General features: G+C 46.7%; 1 protein-coding gene and 1 long non-coding RNA gene across 4 annotated transcripts in view; one reads left to right on the top strand and one right to left on the bottom strand.

Annotated features, from left to right (window-relative positions):
• The window catches only part of UNC5B (unc-5 netrin receptor B), a 258,217-nt gene that overhangs the window by 132,396 nt on the left and 100,642 nt on the right, over positions 1–25,179 (top strand). The gene's annotated exons all lie outside the window — the stretch shown is intronic.
• Positions 2,078–24,248, bottom strand: LOC115095386. The gene is made up of 3 exons (XR_003857757.1): positions 24,025–24,248; positions 3,587–3,657; positions 2,078–3,089 (listed from the first exon to the last, which is right to left on the bottom strand). It is a non-coding gene; the product is annotated as an uncharacterized LOC115095386 (long non-coding RNA).

Raw genomic sequence — 25,179 nt, 5'->3', positions numbered from 1 at the left:
TTTTTTGAACGATGCCAGTTTGGTTTTACCTGCCTCTTTCACGTCACTGTTAAACCACGCTGGCAGCCATTTGTTCTTCCGGCAACTTTTTGTAATGCACGGCCTACATTTTATCTGAATTTCAACAAATATTCATGCGATACAGTTGTGGGCATTTGGTGCAAGAACCAGGTTCGTTTGCATGGGAGGGGTATCCTGAAAACCAGACCTGTTCATGGCACCAGGGGACAGGCTTCACCATCACTGGCCCCACACCCTTTTTAATTTCTGCTCGCAGTGGGGCCTGAAAGATAACCTCTTATAAAACATCACGGGTGCTATGGGTTTTATTTGTTAGGTGCTTCAAGGCCCAGTGGAGCAGGCCTTGGTGGGGGGAGTCAGCCTGCAGCCTTGGAGGGGCCCCTGCGCTGTTGTTCCGGCTCAGGCTCTTGCTGTTTGAGCTGTGGCTTCCAGGAACTGAGGAACTGGCCAGGAATCAGAGGCAGTGAGGAAAGGGGCAGATACGGTGGGGGTTGATATGATGGTTCAGAACTTTGGCTCATTTAGCCATTCCCAGAATCCTCAGCAGGCTGCTTCAGACTGACACTGCTGAGGTACAGTGAACTTCTGACCACTTTAGACTCAAGAATGTGGAAGATCTGGGAAACCTGTAGGCTCTGCAAAGCCTATAATTAAAGGCCAGGAGGGCATCAATGGCAATATTTAAATCATAATACAAGGACCATAATATAAGTTTTGGTTTCTGTGAGAAAGTGTCAGTCTGAAGCAGCCTGCTGAGGATTCTGGGAATGGCTAAATGAGCCAAAGTTCTGAACCATCATATCATTTCCCTCTTGTGTCACCTTCAATGGTAAAGGTGGCACATCAACCAGTCTTCGATGATGAGCCATAACAAAGGAACTTAAAAGTGTGTCCTAAAGCCTTATTAAAGTCTAATATTTAGACAGGGTATGGGGCCGGCAGTACAGGATAAGGGCTCAGAGTTTCAGTCCCTGCTCACCACAGCTTGAGCTGCTCCTCCATCACTTGCCCTCCATGTGCTCAGTCTGGGGAACTGATTTTAGCAAGAGCTTCTTATTCCCTAATAGGTATGAAATGGGAGGAAAAAAAAAAAAAAACTTTCTTAAATGAGGTGCTTAAGTTGTTCTATCTTCAGTTCCAGGGATTTTCTACCCATGGTAACTGTTGTTAAAGTGCCTTGTCCGCTGATGGAGCTACAGAAAGATTTGGGAAGGTACATGTTAAACAGTGGAAGAATCCTGGAAGTTCTGTGCGGAGTTTTCCTGCTAAGAGTTGCCAGCTTTTGTTTCTTGCCTCCTCCTCCTCCTCAGTCAGAACTGAGGCTGGGAATCCCGCCACAGGAGCCATCAGCTGCCACCGTCCTGGGAATTTCCGTCTCCCTAATTTATATCCCCTCCCAATGTCCTTTAGTCCTGGCATTGCAGTTACCAACCTTGGCTGGAGTCATGGGCCGGGGCCATCCTTCCAGAACCCTGCAATTTACGGGCATAAAATCGGGACATTAGGTGGCACCGTTGCACGGTGACTGGGACTGTGAACGCCGCCTCCGCAGCACCCTCCTTGTTCCCAGCCAACCCGGGGAGCAGAAGACTCAGCCTGGGAGTTGAACCCGGGTGCTGTGCATGGCACTGCACGAAGCTGCCGCTGAGCCTCTCGCCTGGTGGTCCCCAGTTGCCAGCTTTTTAAGTGTAAAAGGGAAACAATTTCTGTTTGGAAAATAAGTATTTTATCTTTCCGTTATTCTCCAGAAGGGCCTTAAGGCCTCTCTCCTTAAATTTCTCAGGTCAGAGTTTACAAATAATGACAGGATCTGAAAAGAACTGGAACATACAGGAGAACGTCACGGGCAAGGCTGAGACAAAAAAAAAAGAAATTGGATTTGATTTGAAAGAGCTTGACAGGTTAAATGAGATGACATTCCTTTTCAAGATAAGAGATCTTGCATATTCAGCCTATGGGTTTACTTGGTGCTTTCACAACAGTACCACCACCAAAAAGCATATGGATAATGTTAGCTCTCGTTTGCCTTGCATAGTTTCTGTTTGAGCCCTTAATAAAGATATAATAGTTGATGACAGAGATTCTTGTTGTTATTGTGAGGAACGCACTTAGCAGTGCTAAACGGTTATTGAATACTGTCTTATATTATTAATAAAAACTTATTATAAAGATGATAGTACCAATTAAGATCCTCCCCCAAGCTCTCAGTCTCCTTTTTATAAGCTCTCCTTACCTTCTTTTTATATACAACCATTCCAATGAGTGTAATTTTATTTAGTTTTTTTTTTTGGGGGGGGGGCTTTAGGGAATAGGAAGGCTTTAATTCCTTCTTCCTTAATCCTTTCTGACCAGGGAGCCGCGTTCCGGTGATGTAGCCATCCACCTGCTAAGCCCAGACGTCTCCTTCGGGAATGCCCTGCTCAAGCTGTATTTGCAGAGAACGTTGAAATCTGCGTGCACGGGCTTCTCCCAAATGTCCCCGTGCCGGGCTGAAACAACCTGTAGACTGCCCCCCTCCCCCACAGCTCAGATGCACCCAACTCCAGGCCTTTTGGCCCCCACACAGGTTTGGGTTTCAGAGTCACAATAATATGCGCATTACTCATTTCTTAGGACCCCCTCCACCCCATGCCAGCAAATACATCGCCTGCTTAGTAGTTGCGCTCTTTGAAAATACAAGCAAACAAACAAGATACATTTGGGAGCCTTTGAGGATTGGAGCCGAGATTCACAGCCTTGACTTGGCAGATTAATATCAGTTGTCTGGAATCGGGTCTTGGGAGCTTCAGACGAAGCCACCTCTGGAGCAGTGGTACAAGACCTCAGCAAGAAGCTGACTCTCAGAGCCACATTCAGACTGCCAGCTTGTTTGGTCCTCCGCATGTTCTGTGTGCAAATGTACTGGGACCATGTCTTAGAAAAGGTCAGCAGTTTAAAATATCACAGGCGGTCTTAAACCAACTAATGTCAACAGTTTGTAATATCCTTGCTGGAATAGCGCTGTCAGACATCTGGAGTCGGGGGGGGGCTGCAAACAGAGGACACCAGACACCCTCTGTACAGCAACACTGCAGAAAAAAAAAAATAGCCTGAAGTTATACAGGAACTTCCTCATGACAACAGAAGTAATTAACACCACACACCCACGACTGCCCTCCAGGAGATGTTGCTTCTGGGATTAGAATAGGTATCAGAGCGACTGGGCAGATTCCTGCAGGGATGGAGAAGCAATGGACCAGCAGGAATACCCTTAATTGCCTCTGTTCCGGCAGGTCAGGAACTGACATGGCAAAACGGGGATTCTCTACCGAGGCCTACTGCAAATCCCCCTCACCCCCAATCTTGGGATGCACTGGCTGAGGGGGGGGGGGGGGGTGGTCACACAGTTCCAGGGCAGCTCTTCAATATCCCGGACCGCTCTTCCTCTCACACTTGGGGATTATCTGGGGGGTGTGAGATTCAACCTCCTCGCCCCCTGGTACAGTTGTAGGTAGCGCAGTCTTAGTCATACACTCACATATCCCAACTGTCTGTCTCGCACTTGAACTGGTTGCTGGATACTCACACAGTAGAAGAGTTGTCTTGGGAGGACATGCACTGCTTGAATAAAGCACGGAGTGCAAGGACGGTATTCAGCTGAAATTTACATGAAAAAGAATGATCCAAGCTACGATGGCAAAAATCACGAGGAGCAAAATAAAAATCACAACAGCATAAGCTGTGATCCCCTTGTTCAAAATCAAAACAAAAAAATCAATGGTTTCCTTGTCCATAGTACCTCCTCTAGTCACTCTTCTTTCCCTGCCCAAAACAGTTTCCCAACTTCCTTCCCCGTGAACAGTGGGAAAAGTCTCTCCAGCAACCAGCATAAGGGAAAGGAGTAGGATGAAAAAAACAAAAAAAAATCCCCCTGTTCCAATAAGTAAATGTCTCCAAAATGTTCCCCAAGAAGTCCTCGCCAAAAATCAGCAGCCTCAGCCTCTTGTTTACTGAGCGTGGGATAAAACAGCCAACTTCCAGTTACTACAGCAAGGTGGCCCTGGCCTTACTGCAAAACGGGTCTCAGACATCTCCAAGCCACCGTATTCATTTCCAGAGCAAAGATCCCATGGCTAGCTGTAAAAAAAAAATAGGGATAATATTGGTAGCAGTGGCAGTGACCTGTCACACTACGATTGTGACAAGAGGGCAAACTGTGCAGCACCTCTTGGTCTGCCTCTTGCTTGAGGATGGCCCCTGCACGGTGCAAGATCTCGCTGAGGCCAGCTCACGAGCAATTGAAATGCGCTTATCAGTGGAAAGAAATATAACTTCAGTGAACGGAGATGGGAAGAAGCAGTTTTTCTCTTACATAAAGATCCTCATCTACTTCAAGGCAAGTTGTTTTTTTTTTTTTTATTTTAAATAAAGATATTCCCAGGCCAGGCTGGAAAAACATACCAGGCGTGAGGCTGCCCAGGCACCAAGCATTTGGTGCCTGGCACTGTCTCAGGCCCAGGAGGACTCCCTGCTGGCAGCTCAGGCTCCATCCTGAGTGGGGGGGGGGGGGGGGGGGGGGGGGGCTGCACGGAGCTGGACCCCGTGACCCTGGGGCAGGCCTTGTGGGCAAGCCACACAACGGGTGTCTCAGCCGCCGCCTGAGGCAGTCCTCTGCTGCCAAGCTGGCAAGAGAAGAGGGAAGAGGCCGGCGAGGAGGAAAAGACTGAAGGGGGGAGAAAAACCTTAAAAGAGAATAAGAACCATCAAAGGTGGGGCAAGGGGGGAGGAACTCAAGCACTGAAAATATAACGTATAAAGGGGAAAAATAATGTTTCCCGTGGTCCTATGGGTGGGCAAACCCTTCTGCTACAAATCAGACTCAGTCCCCATCCCCAGTCTGGCACCCAGAAAATGCCAAGGACTTTGGGAATGGAAGGCTCTGATCCACCTCCAGGAGGGCAAACAGAAAGTCAGTGGCCAGTTGTATTGAACGAGTTTGGCTTTGATGGCCAGAATAAGAATAACTGCAAGAGGCTATGTACACACACACACACACTCTTGGGTAGATAGACAGAGAGAGTGTAGTCTGTGCAAATAAGCCTTTGTAGGAACATAAAATGATCAGAATTCTTCTACATCATATACACGATAAATAATAATTGTGATCTTTTTTTTCCCGGGTTCTTTAAAGGGTTTTCATGCTTAATCTTGGCTTGTGCATAAGGATCCCACTTCTGTGCCTGGGATTATGTGGCCAAAGCCAGAAACAGGCAATTTTTTTTTCCTGAAGGAGGTGGCTTACGTTTAATATACTAGGGATCAAAAAATGGTAACAGGCATGTGAGAACAATCGCTTTCCCTGGTGGTTAGCGCGGCTATGACCCGGAGAAGGCAGCGTTCACGTCCTGTTTCTGCCCCCAGAGAAAAGTCATTTTTCCCTCCGTTACCTCAGGTACAAATTTAGGGCCTGATGCGATGAAATTCAGCACATGGGTTTTTTTTAACCCACCTGGGGGAGAGAAAAAAAAAAAAAGGAATTCCAGATGCAGTAAACAAATGGCATGCGAATGAATCAGGAGTTAAAAGAAGGGTGCACACCCGCGTTATACAATGTGTGCTCAGCCTTTTGGATAGGACAAGTGCACATTTTAAATCGGAAAGGTGATGGGGGGGGAGGGAGGCGTTTTTATGAGCACACAAGCAAGATCCGGCCTCTGGCGCTGCAGGAAAAGAAAGAAAGGGTGGCAGAGGAAGAGCTGCTGCCTCACCCCCCCACCTCATCGTTTTGTGTGCAGAAAACACATGAGCACAAAGCACGTGCTCTCCCCCTAGACCCTGACCAGCAACTGAACTCCAGCTTCTGCCCATAAACTAAACATTAGGGGCCTGGAAACTTTGCTTCCCTCCTCCATTCAGTCTACGCACCTCTCTGCATGGGAGGCTAAAAGTGAAGGACTTCATCGGTTTCGGGTTTTTACATGTGAGGGGCACTAGCCAAAGTGCACAGTTTTACACAGCACATTTTATAGGAGCAAAACTCCTTGCTTGCACCGGCAGTAAAAAGTTTGTGCACAAAAAAAAAAAAAAAAAGAAATGCACTCAATTGAAGGTAAAGTTTGTGTGCTCTGCTGTTCATACCTTATAGTACATGGGCCTGTTAGATTGTAAACCCTTTCGGGGGCGGGAAAACATCTCCCTGTAGCGGATTGAACTTGCCGTGAGCTGGGATTTGGAAAGGCGCCTGATTAAAACTACAAAAATCCAAGTGGTTTTCTTGCACACCCAGACCAAGGCTGGAAGTGATGGGCTGATGCCTTGTTCTCAGCGCTGGGTTATCATCCAATTCATTGGGAACGGATACAGAGCCAGTGGTGGAGGGGGGACAGACACTTGGAATTGGAAAGGCAGGGAAGGGAACCAAAGTATTTTGAGTATTCCTAGCCTGCGTCCACCGAACACACATCTGGTCGATCCTCTGTGGACTAGATCCGGCACTGACAGTGTAAAAGCAGCAGCACTGGGAAACTTGGTGAACCATTAGTTTTCTTATTCCAAACACTTAGCTGTGGTCAGGTTCCTCTAATACTGTGCACTTTAGTTTATCCAAAATTCAAAGAAACTGGAGGTGGGGTAGGGGATTGTTTAATTTTTATGTTTAAACATGGGAAGCTCTTTTTCTTGGGCAATCTAGTTGGCTGCAGTCTGTTTACATGTCCTATCCTCCAGCTTGCTGTCTTGGCCATGACGTTACAACCCCCCCCCCCCCCCCCCCCACTCTTGCAGAGAATGGCACGGAAGTGGAAGCAGACGATAACATATCCATCATAAGCAGGGGTTACCAGGTGGCTTGGGAGAAACTGAGCAAGAGTTTGGCCATTGCATGTTGGAGCTTGCTGTTCTAGTTTTCCTAAGAAAAACAAGACTAGAAATCCATGTGTGGGATGGGAATTTAACATCGGGATTGGTTTAGCCAGTCCTTGATGAGTTCAGCAATGTGCTTGATTGGCATGTTTCTGCCATTGCTCACATTTCAATTAAAAAAAAACCAAAACATAAGCTTGTGAAGTCAGAGGGCGACTAACCTTTTGCACATATGCAAGCAGTCAAGTATTAGGTTCAACATTCATGCCCATCCTCAAAAACTCTTTGTAGGAGGATTTGGAGAAATAAAGAGGACAATGTCCTAACCTTCAAAACCCTATTATAGCAACACGATGGGAGCACCAACAATCCAGGGCCACCCATCCCACCTGCAAACACGTGCCCAAGTTATGGCAGTCTGTCTATCCTGGATCAGCTTCATTGGCCATCTTTGGTCCCAGACAACCATCATGGAAGACACTCATCCTGGAGCGAGGATTTAATGCTGCTGCTGCTGATTATCCACTGGATAACCAAAACTTTGAGGCGTGATGAAGTAAAAGCAAATAGGATTTTGTTTCCTTTCTAATAAGAGAGAAACTCCCCATATAGAGAGAGATTTGGAAAGTGTTTGTCCTATAAGAAAACCCACCATTTGGTCGGTTTGGTTTTGGTTTATGTTTTAATTGTGCTGCAAGGAAGGAATGTAACTTAAAATGGTAATGTGAATGGACACGTCAGAGGATACCACAGAAATGACCGTCATTGCTACATGAGCCTGGCGGTTCCTTCTGCCCTTCCCCTGGGAGCCACAGATGGCAGAGAGTACCCCCTGATGTGGGAGGAAGGCTTCTGCCCAGTCAGTAGACCTGCAGGTGCTCCCAAGTGCCTTCAGAAACCGAATAGAACATCTCGACATTGGCAGGGTCAGCTCACGTCTCCTGATGAGATGGGAGCGGGAAAGGCCGAGTGGCTGGCAGGCCTCACAGGGCAGGTCAAGGGAGCAAGCAAGGACAGGGCTACCAAATGGCTCCGAGCCCTCAAGGAGCTGCTGAGCCACTCCGGGTTTTAAAACGTTCCTCTCACTGCAGTTATAGTCTGACATTATTTAGGGAAAGTTGGACATACAAGTCCCCCACTAGAAGTGGGACAGGGCTCCAAGGTTTCCTGAGGGACCTGCAACCCTACAGTTAAATCCATGCAGAGTGCAGGTGTTTCCAGGTGGAGCTGGATTATAATCTAAGATTTGTTGCATTTTAGAAACAAATTGTCAGGGTACTTGGAGAGTAGTGATGCTTTGGGGACATAGTTGGCCTTGTGCTGCCCTGATGCTCCAACTGGTGGAGCTGATGGACATTGAAAGTGCTGCCGAAAAACTGGTTGGCAGTTAAAAGTCTTAGTTCACTCCAAGTTGCTCTTCCTGATGGCATTTCCAGAACTGGTTCTACTTAGCTCCTTGTCCTTCACAGGACACCTAAAACAGGAATGAAGGAACTTGTGCACAGGGCCAAGAGATTACGTAGGGACTCGGTGTACTTAAATTATCAAAGAACATGGCTTTTTTTTTATTTCTTTGGCATTAAGGTACAGCCTACTAGCATTCAATCAGTCTTATATTAAATGCAGATTGCAGTTTACTCACAGTTTACTCACCAAATCAGGGCAGCTTTGAGTATAGTCCTATTCCCTCTCCATACATTTATTTCATATACAGATGAGATATTTATTTAATAAAAAAAAAAAAGGTGGGGTGACCAGCAGAGTGCCAGGTATAGATCCCCATGGTTATAGAATATGTCCAGGATCTGACCTTGTCCTGTCTACCCTGAGCATTTGTCCTCTGTCTGATAGGCATGCTTTAAACCAGGATATTGTCCTTTCAATGAAACTTACTATCCTGATGCATTGTCTGATTTACAGTATCACATGCTCAGCTAGATCTGAAAACAATGCCCTACTTTTGAACCCCCTTGTCTTCCCCCCTGGTGATCTCTTTCTCCAGTTTTTATTAGTGCCATTTCAATGAAATGGGGTTTTTTTCGACGGCATTCTGTTTGCTACGGATTTACTTACAGACAAGACAAGAAGACTGAGTACAAACGGCTTATCTTTAGAATAGCTTGATGTATAGGAACATGACACTGGGTGGTACTGCTACAAATTGAAGGTTCTCTTATCTAAATAGATGTGTGTGCATATAACTTCATGGTGTGTATATAGACGGGGTGGTGTATAGACATTGCGAAAGCATATAACAGGGTGTATATGCTAATGATGGAGGTGCCTGATATAGAAAGTGTGCATGTGCAAGAAGAGGATGCATCTCAGGATGAAGAGTGTGTGTGTGTGTGTGTGTGTGTGTATGTTTATGTATAATAGTTCTCATTTAACTTTCCTAAGCCTGAGTTTGAAATGCACTCCTTCTGAGAATCAGTTTGCAAAAGCAAATGGAATTTGTATGTGGCTTATATTGTGGGGGGGGGGGGGAATGGAAACGAGGCCTGTACTGTGTGCATGAGACATTTGCAAGAGGTGTTCAGTCACGTCTGATGTGTTTATAGGTGCTGAGTGTGTGGGAGCTCGGCTTGGTTAATTAGCTGAATGCCTGCAAGAAGCAGTGGCCATGGGAGAAATTCAGAGCCTGTTTATAGCCTACTTTCCAAAGGGAAGAAGACTTTGAGTTCTGTGTGTGTGTGTGTGTGTGTGTGTGTCTCTAATGGCGCTTCTGTTTAGTGTCTTATTGACACCACAGTTTCAGGACATGCCAGGGAATCCTGATAGGGGTATATTTGTTTTGGATCCACAAATACTTGTGGATGAGGGCACGCCAGAAAAATCGACTCTGTTAGTTCTGCATGGAGCTGTCTTTGGGAAAAGTGAAATGTGAAGCATTTACATGGCACTACTGGTTTGCTTCTACTCAAATCTTGTGTATCTTCCCCTTTCTAGCTTTCATTTTCTCTCTTACTCTATCTCTCTCTCTCCCCCCCAATCCCGTCTGTCTCTCATCCTGCAGGTTTTTTTTTTTTTTCCATTTTGCAGTACCAAAATGTAATTATCATTGAAAGAATCATTAAGCAGTCATTACTTTTGAGGTCGTCCATCTTGATGCATTTAGTGAATTGGCTGCAAACATCTGCAGATCAGTCCCTGGGGAGCAGATGTTGGTGGTAGTCTGGGGATCCGCCAGAACAGATTGGATAGTGTGACATGCTGTTTATCCCATCAAATGTGCTGCTGCCTGCCAGTGTTCCTCTGCTTTTGACAATGAAAGGAAAAAACCAGCCATGCTGCAATTCGGCCACTTTCCTTTCTAGTAACCTGTCTTCAGTAGTTCCATGGGGGTATAATGTGAAAGTATAGGCACACCTGGCAACTTCTGATTGCTGATCATCCCGAGGCTGTCTTGGATTAGCAAGGGGGGTCAGGGTGTGCACAGAAATATTCTCCTCTCACACATAACACACTTACATTCATTCATTTCCTCCTCCACCCTCAACTCCTTGCAGCTGATCGGGATTCCTATTTCTTTGGGCCGCATGGGCTGATGCTGCTAGGACTCCCTTATTGGGCCATTCTGGCAGACCCAGGAATGGATGATGATGACAACTGCTTCTGGCCACGCTAGCAAACACAGCGATTTGCTCCTCCTCCTTCCCACCCGCACGGGCCTTCGTACCATAACATCCTCTTCTGGGGCCGTGAGGGACACTTCAGCTGCAGCACTTGGGAGTCCTAGCAATTGATTTAGAATCCCAGAGTCTCAAACCCCGGAGAGTTCCCAGGGATGATTATAGCATTGTACACCCGTTTGAGATTGGAGAAGTGCAGATGTAGTACCACTCCACAAGAGTGAGAGCAGGGAGAAAGCAGACAACTATAGCCCTGTTAATCTGACATCAGCGGTGGACCAGGTAATGTAAGCCCCAGGGTCGGCAGAGTAGGTGGTGGACCTGGGGGCCACTGGAAGTGGGCGGGGCAGTAGAGTAGTCGGTAAGGGCGGCAATTTTGAACGGATGGCAAGTTGAGAAGTGGCGTGGGTGAGACACGTAGCTGGAGAACATCTTCCGGTTTTGGATATGTATTTCCTTGTCGTGTGCTATTTGAGAGAGAGAAAGATATCATGACGACATCACTGTCTAGGGAGGCTGAACACCCTTCCACCGGCATTGACGGCATCACGCAGAGCATTAAATTCCCATTGGACAGAGCCAACTAGCCCTGGAGCTGCCCCACATATATTTATTTTTTTACAGTAAGGTGAAAAAATGCAGTGGGATATATAATCTCCATAATATTTGTCCATCTGTGTGGCTCAGGAGTGAATGCTGGAACACAATGTATTGCCTCTAAGCATTAATTTGCCATTGCAGGGATCCATATGCTTTATATGATTTTTTATTATCTGGACCCTTATGGTATTTTTTAATATTGTTTATTAACTGCCATTATTATGGAATTTCTATGTGTTTTCTTTATGATTATGTTAAACCACCATGAATTATTCATTTTGTTTAAGAATGGTGGAATACAAGTCATCAAATTAAATTAAATTAAGCTGCTTATCCATGCAAGTGTGTGGAAAGAGTCCCAGTGCATTGCAGGAGCCACTTGTGCCACGAAGGGGCCATGCATCAGATCCCGGTGCTCCCACCTGGGAAAGGACGAACATTGCCCAGGTAGGTGGCTTCTCTTAGAGGGAACAATGAAGCTCAGTCTAGGTGAATTGAGATATTTAAGTTCCAGTTTTATGATTGTTTTGGAAATTCTTAGCAGCTTTCCTGCAATTTCCCATTCCCTTCTAGGGCAAGCTGTGCTGGCATTAGTGTATCAGAAGACAAGATAACCACGGTTAGGTCCATAGTGTGTCTGCGATGTCACATGCATGACTGTTATGGGGTCAATCCGATGCAGTGGGCGTGATGCTGTCTATGACATTCCTAGTGATGTGATGCTGCAAGGAGAGCCAATGAGTTGCAGCGAAACTCTTGAAAGAGTCACACATGACCTCCCTCTCACTGGATCTGATCCGTGTTGGCTATGATATCCCAGATGACATCACATTCGCTGCATGAGCCAATCGGCTCTCCCTTCCTTGTGAGAGTTTTTTTTTGTGCTGAGGTTGCTCGCAGGGGTTCACAGGAATCGCAAGGAAGCAGCTTTAAAGGCTTTCACAAGTGACGACTTGGCAGCAACATTTTTAATTAACAGGGTGAATAAATATGACTTCCTGTGTGTACTTTTGAAATCTTACACAATGCAGAGGTTTTGTGAAGTCACTCGCTTTGAAGTATTGCACAGTGGAGTTTGCTTACAATGAGCCCATCCCTACTGAAATGCACAATCCTCATGATTTTGAAACAGGCAATGCATGTGCTACCTGCCTATGATACATATAATGCTCTGGAAGTGGGTTTTCAGTCATTCAGTGAAATTCCTGATAGTAATAACAGATTTTTTTATACCTGGGGTGGCCAACTCATGTACGCGAGAGCCACAAACAGGCCTTGTTTTCAGGATATCCATAATGAATATGCATGAGATAGATGTGCATACAATGGAATCAGTGTATGCAAATCCCTGATTTTGTACCAAAGACTCACACCTTAAAGTGTAGACTTTAAATGTACAGTTCTCACCACAGAAATCCATTTCTGAGAGACCAGGATCCCATGTTTGGGGAAGCTCAGCTTCAAGGCCCTATTGCATTTGTTCCTCCCAGACTTCTTGGTTGTTCTTTGTAAACAGCACTGATGATCTTCCAACATAGGGAGCAGCAATAATCATGCTGGAGACAGTGTAGGTTCCAACTCAATTTTACTGATAGTTTGTAAAAGTGAATTGCGTGTTCTTTACAGCTCAGATTGAAAATTATAGCCCAATTGATTATCACAAAATGAAATGTAATAAATTTGTGACCTTGCTTTGTCAATAACCAGTTCTCCAGTTATTTCAGCCAGTAATTTGACTTCTTCTTTTCACTTTGCCATTTACTCTCTAGCTTCTCCCATGGGAATGGGAAGGAAACATTTATTCCAGTGTGCTTCCAGCTTATCAAACAGCCCCCATTCTCATACCCGTCTTGTCTTCTTCACTAATCTCAGGTCTCCACTTTGTGGCACCTAATAGGCACCTTCTCACCCCTCTCTCCTCAGATGATTCTCTCTGTGTTTCCGTAAAACTTTTAACACCATTTCTCAAAATCCTTCTCATGGAAATGTCTCAGAGTCCATCCCCTCTTTGATGACACTACTTCTTCTTCTGTCCTATCTAGAGGAAAGGCACCATCTCCTCATAGCAGCAGCAGCAGCGGCTCAGCCCCTGGGCCCTAGGGTGCTCAGTAACACAAAAAGGAAAAACTTCTTACTCAAAGGACAACTCAAATACACACAGGAAGGATGGAAAGCACTTCCTCTAAAACATGGACAAAGCTAGGGGGGGAAAGGCACTCTGTCTCCTTCCTTGTCCCAGTCTCTGTTTAGAGAGAGACCCCCAGAGGCCTGGCCCAGGAAAACAACGTGCTACAGCATCAGACAAGGCTGCCTTTAAAAAAAGTTAACTCCGGCAACCCAAGTCAAAACTCCACGCGCTGAGATGGTGGCCAGCTTTGAACACACCATCTGCTTCTCCCATATGGGGGAGCAAATCCCAAACCTTTGACTTACTAATCTCTCTGTACCTCCACGGGAAATTGGTTCACTCCTTTCAGTAAGAATCCTTGTGGCTCCTTACAATATTAAATCCATCACCCAGACTTTGATTTGCTAGTGCTACATTCACAAATGAGAGAGAAATTGATAAGTAGATGCATTCTAATGCCTTGTGCATGGACCTGGCTTCAAATATGGCCAACCCAAAGCATACCACTTTTATTATGCTCTCTACCTAAGGTCTAGTTTGTTTCCTCTTTTCAATGAATTTGGCAGACCCTCTCCTGAAGAAAGGATTAATACTGTCAAGAATGTCCCTAGTCCCTCCACAGACTGCTGGGCTATAGAAATGTTGTTTCCTTCAATGGGACACATAACAGTACTGCCTGATGGAGCAGGCAATGGGGGTGCCGTGGCCCAGAATCTTTGCAAGATTTTGTGACGCTCCAGACTTTGCTGTCCCCAGAGTTTTTCTGCCTAAGGCACAGACCAAGTAGGCCTGTGCAAAAATCCAGTCCTCGACAGGGAGCTGAGAGAGAGGGTTAGTTGGGACTCATGAAATTGGATATGTAATTCCTTGCCCTCATGGTGTCCCACCAATTAATTCCACTGTCTCATGTCCTCTCCCTGCTTATACATCACTTGATCCCACTCCCATGCTCATCAACCCTCTCTGAAATACACACTTACCCCTTTACATACTTATCTGCCATTGTTCACAAGATCAGTTCCTGTCCCTTTCCTCAGTCCCATGTCTTTCTCAAGTCAAAAATGCAAACTTGGGCTGACTCAATTAAAGATGGTGCAAAGGCCGGTTGGGCTCAGCCCAGGCCTGTATTTCCTACAAAAGTCTGTCATCCAGCCAGTGCGGTGGATAGTTCCTGGTTTCTCTACTTGATGTTGATCACAAGGCTCATTGTCCCTATTCTGGTCGCTCTGTGGATGACTACTACTTACATTTCGTTAAAGCGCAGCCTCCCTGCTGTCTTAATGGACAAAGCTACTACATGAATGATTGTACCATCTGTTTTCCGTGTGTTAGCTTTCCTGCGGTTCTGAGAGCACCATTAGTAAGCACATGGCAGGGTGGACTGAGTCTGCCCCCAATACTTCCCCCATGGCACCCAGTATCCTGCTGCCCTTTTGCTGCTTCTTCAGTTCTGTTTGTTGGAAAATGCACGAAACGGTGTCTTTTTTTCAGCGGTCCCACCCCTCTGCCCCTCCCGCAGCACCGGAATTTCGGGGAGCTTGGTGCAAGAACTGTCAAAGGAAGTCCCTGTTAAATGTTATTGTTGGGCCAAGGTCTACCTTGGTACCTAGAAGCTGAAGGTTAGCCAGGCAGCTTAAAATGCAATCCTTGGCATTAACTTGAAAAGGAATCTAAAGTAAACATATTTGCCTACTAATTTGCACACATTTGCAACACTAAGGGCTTGATTCACTAAAGCTTTTCTCCCATTCTGTGTCTATGGGAAAAGACCTTGATGAATCAGGGCCTAAGTTTGGTAGCCAAAAGTGACCAGGATCTACAGGACTCAGCCTTCTTTTGCAGCGCTGTCTACCAGGGAGTACAAGCACTCTTACTCCTCAAAATATAAAGCAGAAAAATAAGATTGTACTTACAACTAAAATGTACCCAAAGTACAAGAAACAGAGCTAAGAGCTGTGCTCCTTGTCAATTATTATAGGTATAATGTTATAAAAATTGTACATGCACTATATAAACTGTAAGTCACTGGCCGGATATTCAGTGGTGCAGCCACACTACTGAATATAGCCAGATGACTTTATCCAGCTAACTTTAGGAAAGGTCTTTGGTGTGACCAGAGTTAGCTGAATAACTTTGCCAGCTAATGGTACTCCTCCCAAAAATGAGATATCTAGGTAAAGTTTAGCCAGATAAGTGCCCAAAATATTCAAAAGTCAGTATTTAGTCAGATAACTTGAGTTAGCAGGTTAAACGCTGCTGAATATAGATCTCTGCATGTTTATCTAATAATTAAATTGAAAGCAAAATATTTTTCTACCTTTATTATCTGAGTTTTTATCCTCTGGTACGGTTTTCATCTTGATATCTATTTGTGATTCTTTTCCAGTTCTCTCATCCATTTTTCCATTTCTTTGCTTCCCCTTCCTTCCTCTCCATCTGTCTTTCTAAAATCGGTCTCTCTTTCATGATATCTATCTCCATTTCTTCTTACCCCTTTATCACCATCTTTGTACTTTTTCTCCATATCTTCTCCTCTCACCTCCCCCTTTCTCAAGTCCATTGTTCCCTTCTAGTCTTCCATATTCCCTTCTCTAGCTTTCCCCAATCATCTTAACTCCACAATCTCATTCTCCCATCTTAGCCCTTCACCTCCCTCCCCTGATTTTCTCCCCTGCCCAATTTGAGTCCTCTACCTCCTCTTCTGGTATTTCAACTCTCTGAGCCCTAAATCTTGTCCATTTTGGTCTTTTCACTCTCCGTTATCTCCTCTCTAGTCTTTCTCCAAGTCCCCCAACTCTGCCTTTATGGCTCCAACAATCCTCCATCTTCTGCTTTGTATGGGTGCCCCACCTCCATGTCCACTCTTGCTCACCCCACCTCCACTGCCCTCCTTTCCAGCCTTGACCACCTCCCTTTGTGCACGTCTTCAGATCTCCCCCACTTCGCTACCTTCACTGTCCATTCCTGTCTAAATATCTCTCACGCTCCATCACCCTCTCTTCCCAGTATCTCACCCTCTGTATCCATCTCTCCATCTGTTCTCCTTTGTGCTTTCTAGTTTGTCAAAAAAAAAAAAAAAGGACCAATGCAAGTGGGAGGAGGCACAAGCTCCAGGCAAAAGGAGACCCTTTGTCTACCCCAGTGGCTGGAGAAATGAGCCCCCTGGAGACAGAGCAAGTGAGCACACACTCCCACTCCAAGCAGCTGCTCCTTCCTCCCTTCATTGAGGAAGAGTATAGCAAAGATGATGCAGAGGGGTAGTCACAGGACTCAAGAGGATGTGCTTAGCTACTTCTGGACCACAGAGGTGTAGCCTGGAGGGGGCATAGAGATAGGAAGGCGATAAAACGTTTGAAGGCGCATAAGCTTGGTTTGTGGTCAGAAGGCCAGTGCGGGATGGGTCACATTACTTTGGAGCTATACAGGCCTCTAACAGATGCACCATTGGTGCTGACTTCCCCATCGCTGAAAGGACTCCCAGTTTTTTTGTTTGTTTGAACTACTAACTTGTATTTTTTTTGGGGAGTCTTCATTTTGCAGGTCACCCCACATCCTTTGATGCTAATTAGGTTGCCCGTGGTTTGCTTTTTTCATGAAGTCATCGGAGGATAGATGTCTGCATTGGTTTCCCGCTTAAAGGTGGCACTGACTGTCAAAATAAATCTTAAATCAAATATGTATTCCCTAGGGCTATCCCAGAGGCTAGGGATGTAACTGTTTGGGGGAGGGAGTAATGTGATCAAATTTGAAATTAGACTGCCTGATCTTGAATATAGCATTTCCTAGCATGTAGCAGATGGACTCAGGACCAATGGGTATAGTGTACTCCTGATAGCAGTTGGAGACGGATCAGATTTCAATCTGACGTCAGCCCTAGTACATATACCCCTGCAGGAAGTGCAGCTTTTCGGTATTTTCCGTCTCCATAGCAGTTAGGGACTCTGTGCACGCTAGCACAGCGTTAGAGTAATTTTACCAAAGAAAACCAAATTAAGAAGAAATCTTACCTCTACAGACGAGCCCCGCTCTCCTGCGGTGACACCCATTGGGTCCCTCCCCCAGTTGAGAATTCCCGAGGTGATTTCCGCGATCCCTCAGAGGTGAGCCTCGGTCCGGCGGCCGACCCACGGCAGGGACCTAGCCCCCGACATTGGGTGAGGCTGAGAGGCAGCGGGTGCAACCTAGAGCACGGCAGTGAAGGTATTTTCCCTCCCCCCCCCCCCCCCCGCAGCCGGACACCGCCCGGAATGAGACCGGGAAGCGCTGAGACAAGGTAGAAATCTATTTAAAAGCATCCGGTCCCTGAAGCTCGAGGAGTCGCACAGGTCACCAGCTGGGACCAGTGCCACCGGGTTGATCTGCCTTAGCAGGGCTAGACCCCGGTTTGATCCGAGGGTCCTCCCACGTGGAGACCCTCCGAGGTGGTCGCCATATTGTCCGCGTGGTCGCCGTCACCATTTTGATCTGTTCGCCGCCCTGATCCGCTCGCACAGAGGCGAGCCATGCGCACAAATACCTTGTGCATACGTCACGCGCACAAATGACGCGCGTAGCCACACGCTTACAGTGCCGAGCGCACAACTCGATCTGTGCGCACAACAGCACGCACATCTCCCTCAGCTCGCACCAAAACTGTATTTTACGCGCACAAGCCATGGCACCACTGGAAAAGAAACTCAAGGCTCAGGGCCTTTGCCCAGCATGCCACATTAGAGCTGTGCAGCATGAGAAGGTGACGGCCCTGTGTATACAGTGCGAAGAGGCCCTAGGGGATCCAACTCATGGCCCTCCCTAGCCGGTACCGGGTTCCAGCCTCTCGAGCAATATGCTGGACCTAGCATTGCACAGTGGGACCCTCCCTCAAACGGGGCTCCCCAGGGACACGGCACTCCTTAGTCTAGACCCAGCATCTATCTCCTGGGTGGAATTCTTCAAAGGTCTGCATACCTTCATCCACATGCAACCGGGGCCTCCTACAATGCGGTCACAGGTACCACCAGAGGATACATCCCGGGACCCTCTATGCCCAGGGAAGTGATCCCACCGCCCAGAAGCCCCAGCTTTGGGGACACGGACAACTCGGATGAGGATTCAGAACCCCTGGAGGAAGGGGAACTCCCTCCAGGGACAGAGCCCCACCGAACCATGAGACGCTTCTTTACCAAGGACAAGCTTCCAGACCTGGTCACACACAGCTTAAAAGAGCTTGTTATCCTGGGCACAAGTGCCTCGGGGGAACCTAAGCCAAACCCCCTACTAGAGGGACTCTGTCAGACCTCCTGCCATTTCCCACTATTACAAGCCATCCAGCAACTAATTGACCTAGAATGGGATGCCCCGGAAACTATATTCAAAGGGGGGCGGGCTCTGGCAGCCATGTACCCTCTGGACCCAGCTGTCAAAGATCTCCTGACATGTCCGAAAGTGGATGCCATGGTCTCGAAGCGCACTACTATCCCGGTGGAGGGAGGAGCAGCACTCAAGGATGCTCAAGACAGACGTCTGGAATCTATCCTCAAACAGTCCTTTGACATCTCCGCTATGTCTTTACAGATCGCGGCCTGCTGTGCCGTGGTGATACATGCCTGCTTATCACAGACCAGGAACAACACTCCTAGGGAGGCCCTGGAGCCAGCAGTATCATTCCTCACGGATGCTGCTTCTGATCTGATGCGCACCGCAGCTAGAGGAGTGTCATCCGCCATGGCAGCCAGAAGACAACTCTGGCTCCGAAACTGGTTGGCCGACGCATCCTCCAAAACGAGACTCACAAGGATGCCTTTCAAGGGAACACTCCTGTTCGGAAGCGAACTAGAGAAACTAGCCAACAAATGGGGCGAGTCCCCACTACCGCAGCTACCGGAGGACAGGAATAAGAGAAACCAGTGATCCTTCCCCCGAACCTCCAGGGGCAGAGGATCACAGAGCTTCAACCCATATAGAAGCACATATCAAGCGGCCCGCCCCGCAGGCTGAAGCCAGTCCTTTCGGAACAAGCACAACAAAAGGGGAGCCAGCTCGGGCCCAGGCCCCAGCCGCACCCCACAATGAAAATCAGCCGACACTTCCAAAGGAAGAAGCCATAGGGGGCAGTCTTGCCCTATTCTACCAAAGATGGGTCGAGATAACTTCGGACAAGTGGGTCCTATCCATCATTTGAGAGGAATATTACCTGGATTTCCACCATCTCCTTCCGGACAAGTTTGTGGAATCCCCCTGCCATGACCCTTCCAAGAGGATGGCAGTGGAAGCTGCACTGACCAGCCAAGACAAGGTCATCCTGACACCGACAAGGAGATCAAAACTGATGACCCAGTTACAAACCCTGTGAGCGAACTTCGCCCCACAGCATGGGATTACCTACAAGTCCTCGGCCTCATGGCATCCACACTGGAAGTAGTGCCATGGGCACGAGCTCACATGAGACCCCTACAACGCTCACTACTATCACGATGGAATCCACTGTCCCAGAACTACACCATATGTCTTCAGCTCCCGGACAGAGTTCGGGCCCAACTTCGATGGTAGCTACAAGAAGGCCATCTGAGCCAAGGAACAAGACTATCCTCACCAACCTGGATCCTGCTCACCACGGATGCCAGCCTACGAGGATGGGGAGCACACTGCCAAGAGCTAACCGCCCAAGGGCAATGGAACAAAGAAGAGTCGGGATGGAACATCAATCGCCTAGAAGCCCAGGCAGTCAGACTAGCTTGCCTACGGTTTGGTCACAGACTCCGAGACAAAGCGGTCAGAGTAATGTCGGACAACGCCACAACAGTGGCCTACATCAACCATCAGGGAAGAACCAGAAGCCAACAGGTGTCTCTGGAAATAGACCTCCTAATGTCATGGGCAGAAGCGAATCTTCAAGAGATCTCGGCTGTCCACATCGCCGGGAATGACAACGTCGCTGCGGATTACCTCAGCAGAGAAAGCCTAGACCCAGGAGAATGGTGGCTGTCGACCACAGCATTCCAATTGATAGTAAACTGTTGGTGAACACCAACCACGGACCTCCTGGCAAACCGGTCCAATGCCCAAGTGCCCAGTTTCTTCAGCCGCAGGTGGGAACCCCAGTCCCAGGGAATCGATACCCTGGTACAGACCTGGCCACAGGAGACTCTGTTATACGCCTTCCCGCCGTGGCCCCTATTGGGCGCAATCATCCACAAGATAGAACACCACAGGGGACCAGTACTTCTAGTGGCCATGGACTGGCCAAGAAGATCGTGGTACGCAGACATGTGAAGACTGCTGACAGGGAGCCCCCTTCTGCCACCTCCACACAGAGACCTCCTCCAACAGGGACCGATCCTCCACGAGGATCCAGCTCGATTCTCACGGTCTGGCCATTGAGAGGGCTCGCCTAAGGAAGAGCGTATACTCGGGGGCAGTAATTGACACCCTACTCCGAGCACGCAAGTTTTTCACATCCCTAACATACATAAGGATTTGGAGAGTAATCGAAGCCTGGTGCTAGGACCGCGACATCATACCACACTCAGTCAAAATTCCTGTGATTTTGGAATTCCTGCAGAATGGCCTACAGAAGGGATTGTCTGTCAACTCCATCAAGGTACATGTGGCCGCATTGTCATTCTACGGAACCAAGAGCGAGAGCGGCAGCATAGCCTCTCACCCGGATGTCTCCCGCTTTCTGAAAGGCGTCAAGCAGATCCAACCACCCCTAAAGTGGCCGGTGCCTCTTTAGAACCTCAACCTGGTCCTAGATTTCCTAGCAGTAACCTCCTTCAGACCTCTCTGGGGCCTGTCTCTCCGACTATTAACATTTAAGACAGCCTTCCTGCTGGGAGTCTGTTTGGCCCATCGTATATCCGAGCTACAAGCACTGTCCTGCCGGGAGCCATTCTTCAGACTCACCCTGGGAACCATCCAGTTATGCACACTTCCGTCGTTCCTCTCCAAAGTGATGTCTCACTTCCATCTCAACCAAACCATCTCGCTACCATCGCCAGATGAGCATAAGAATTCGGAAGAGGCTCGAAGTCTACGCCATCTCTATGTCGGCAGGCTCCTAGTCCGATACCTGGAAAGATCGGAATCCGTATGAAAGACGGACCATCTATTCATCCTTCACAGCGGGAAGAAGCAAGGGGAAGTGGCCTCGCGAGCAAACATAGCCCGCTAGATCAAAGAAGTCATCAAGGTGGCCTACGTAGAAGCAGGCAAGCCACCGCCTTTACAAGTCAAGGCCCATTCTACTAGAGCCCAGGCAGTGTCCTGGGCGGAAACCAAGATGCTGTCACCCGCCGAGATCTGCAGGGCGGCGACATGGTCCTCCATCCACACCTTCTCCGGGTTTTACCGCCTGGATGTTCAGGCTATGGAGGACACAGCATTTGCAAGGGCAGTACTAAGTGGGTCACGGGCAGCCTCCCACCTGGTTCGGGAATAGCTTTTATACATCCCATTGGTCCTGAGTCCATCTGCTACACGCTAGGAAATGGAGAAATTACTTACCTGATAATTTTTGTTTTCCTTAGTGTAGACAGATAGACTCAGCATCCCACCCACGGCGCCGTTACTCAAGGAATTCTCGGGTGACATCCCCAGGAGCGAGTGATTCACGAGTAAGTCATGCTTTCCTTCAGCTAGGACACCCATCCTACCGGTTGTCGACGTTTCTCGGTTGAGGGCACTGGTGGTCTCCAGCTATAACCAATTCAACCAGTTCAAATTAATTAAGTTAACAAAAGTTATAAAGTTAATCAAGTTACTCAAATTATTCAGTCATGCATATATCCACAATGCTTTTCGGGGAGAATACTGAAGAGCTGCACTTCCTGCAGGGGTATATGTACTAGGGCTGACATCAGATTGAAATCTGATCCATCTCCAACTGCTATCAGGAGTACACTATACCCATTGGTCCTGAGTCCATTTGTCTACACTAAGGAAAACAAAATTATCAGGTAAGTAATTTCTCCAATCTTCCCCAAAAAAGGAATAAAATATTTTAAAAGGGAAGCATATTTATTTCCCTTACGTGATCCCCAAATGCCTACATACTTAATATGATTGTTAATCTATAGCTATTGCTCTTATTTATTTATTTTAAAATACTTTTTACCGCATCCTCCATGGTTCGGGGCGAGGAACGAAACATACATAATAAACTCTTGTTTAATTAGGTGCAAAATCCCTGATTTTAAAGAACTTGTTCCTACCATTTTCTTCCAAGTACCAACCTGTCCCATCCTCCATACCATTTTCATGGCATCTGAGTGTGGATCCTCATTGTACTCTGACCTACACACCTTCAGAAGGAGGCAAGGGGAAATAACTTGATGCTGCACTTAGGTTAAATGTTTGCGGAAACATTTGTCCCATCTCTCAGAGGGAACTGTATGCAACTTTAAGCAGCTTAGAGACCCAACAGTAGGTTAGAGGACAGGCAAGGTGAACAAGAAAGGGAAGGAATCCATATTCTACTATTACTACAACTACTAAACATTTATAGAGTGCTACAAGATGTGCGCAGCGCTATACAGATACACATAAGAGAGAGTCCCTGCTCCATAAAGTTTATAATCTAGTCAAGACAAATAAGTATTTGGGATGGGGCAGGGATAAGTCTCAAGGTGGGGTATTAGTGGAAATTTAACCTGAAGACAGGAACCACTTTACCTAATTGTTTCTGGGCACTTCTGGTGGGAGGGGAACTAGGTAGTTCAGACTGAGGCATATTACCTATAATAAAAAAAAAACCAACCCAAATACCTGAAGCAAAATTGTGGTCGAAATAAATAATAATCTTCTAAGGAAATGGATGAGACATACTCTCCATATCACTGCCTTCTCCGAGTTCAAGCGCTCTCTCCTGTTAGTTCCTGGGTTGCAGGGAGATCTTGCAGAGCAAGGATCTGCAGCGCCTCACAACAAAACCCTGCCAGAGTGGTAGGATTGCTTTCCTCCTCCCCCTCTCAGGAAAAGTTGCTCTTTGAAAGAGGTTTTCTGCTAGGGCTCATTTGGCAAACCCAGCGCAAAGTAGGATGAGTACAGAAGTCCTCCGGGAGTCGTAAATTATTATGAGTTCGATGATTTACGCTGGGTGCGATGGAAGAAAAGGGGCTTTCTGCCCTAACTCGACACTTTCTTAGTATCTGGCTTGGCTTGCAACAGAACACGTACTTTACTTATTTCAATGTGATAAGAATTTAAGACCTTTATAGGAATGCTTAGCGGGTCATAAATAACAATATGAGATCCGCCGAAGAGTGAGTAAACAGGCCTGGGCAAGGCTCTCCACGTTGTCCCTTTTGTCCTTCGTGATTTTTTTTCTTCTTTATTATTTTTTCTCCTTCCTGTCTTTTTTTGAATCCTTCAGTCTACCTTTCCTTCTGCTTTAGTTTCCCCGTTCTTCTTCTTACATACCTTTTCTTAATCATTAGCCTCCGGTTTTCTTTACATCTTTCTTTTTTTTTTTTGTCATTCTAGTACAAAACTCCCTTGGTTTATAGCTTCCCCCCCCCCCCCCCCCCTTATAAAGAACAGACTTGGAGCGAAACTGGTGATTATTAACAATTGTTTGTAAGCCTAATACTGCAAAAGTATTAATAGAGGTAATGCTAGCACCATCTATAGGTGAAACTTGGGTTTGCAGAAACTTTTGCTTTAAACCGCCAGCAATGGCAACACCCCTCCCCCCCCAACGCTTTTAGATAATCACGTTTGTAGTTAAAACGCAATAATAAAACACACCTTTTTTTTTTTTTAGTTTTTTGTTTTACTCTCAAGGGAGGTATCGGTCTGAAGTGACTGAAAGCTCATCCTAATTACCTGCTGCCGCCGTTCTGAATCTAATGTCCACATGGGGCCCGGAGAAGCAACAGATGAGCAGTGTTCTGGTTCATATAAATTCATCCTGGGGGAGAGGGGGGTGGTAGGAGAGGCTATCAAAAATATGTAAAACCCCAGTATCTCTGCAGGAATGAAATGAAAAAATAAATAAGAATAAACGAGATGGATGCTAATGATTTTGTTTGCTTTAGCTGCCAGCTAAATGAGCACTGCTGCTTTAAGGAAGGCAATGTGATAATTTCCATATGAGGGACCATTAAATGCAAAGTGCTTTCACATTTTGTAAAAGGTCAGAGCAGCAGGAAGCTGTAGAGCAGGATGGCCAATTTTCCTATCAGTAATTTGGTTGAAAGTTACTTCAGCAAACCTCAGATTTGAATATTTCTCCACTCAAACAAATGTCCATGCATTTTTTGCTCTACCTGAGTCCCTTTGTTTCTGGTTCTCATTAATACTGTGTTTCTAAACCTTCTTGCAAGGATTTTAGTTCCAGGCTCTATATGACAAGAGAGAGTGGGTTTGGCAGAGGAATTAGAGAGTGAAACCTCTCGATGGTTGAGAGGACGGGTGACTAGGTGTAGGGGTTTGGTTAATCAGTCATGCCAAAAAGGGACATGGCATAGCGTTGGGTCAAGTCTCAGAAAACAATGGATTCCAGCTTGAAAATATCTTCTGAGTGATAGTGGCTAGTGAGATTGTGAATATTCCTGTTTATTAGTCTACCTTGTAGGCTTCCACGAACTCAAGAGTAAAAACTGATGCTGTGTGGGGCATTTTAGTAGCGGCTGAATTGCATTTATTCTCAGATGTGTGTCAAGTATCCAGGCACTCCCATGAGTCAGCTTGGTGCAGCTCTTAGCTTCCCATGTCGGGAGTGGCTTAAAACAGAAGTACAAGAATGAACAAATTTAACATTCTGTGCAGCATTCCAAGCACAAAGGGCCAGTACAGTATCACACACTGGCAGTCAAAGTGGTATTTGCTATGATTTTACTAGAGGGACTGCTAATACCAGCTGCTAGTAGTAATTATGTACAAATAATTTGGTTATAGCCAGAAGCATCTTCTCCTGCTTCCAGCAACATCCCCACAGACATCCATGTGTGCAACATGCCCACCTCACGATCTTAATGC

This window comes from Rhinatrema bivittatum, chromosome 7 (assembly GCF_901001135.1).
Source record: "Rhinatrema bivittatum chromosome 7, aRhiBiv1.1, whole genome shotgun sequence".
Classification (NCBI taxonomy): Eukaryota; Metazoa; Chordata; class Amphibia; order Gymnophiona; family Rhinatrematidae; genus Rhinatrema; species Rhinatrema bivittatum.
Note: the sequence above shows the minus strand (reverse complement) of the source record. Positions and strands in the feature narration are given on the sequence as shown.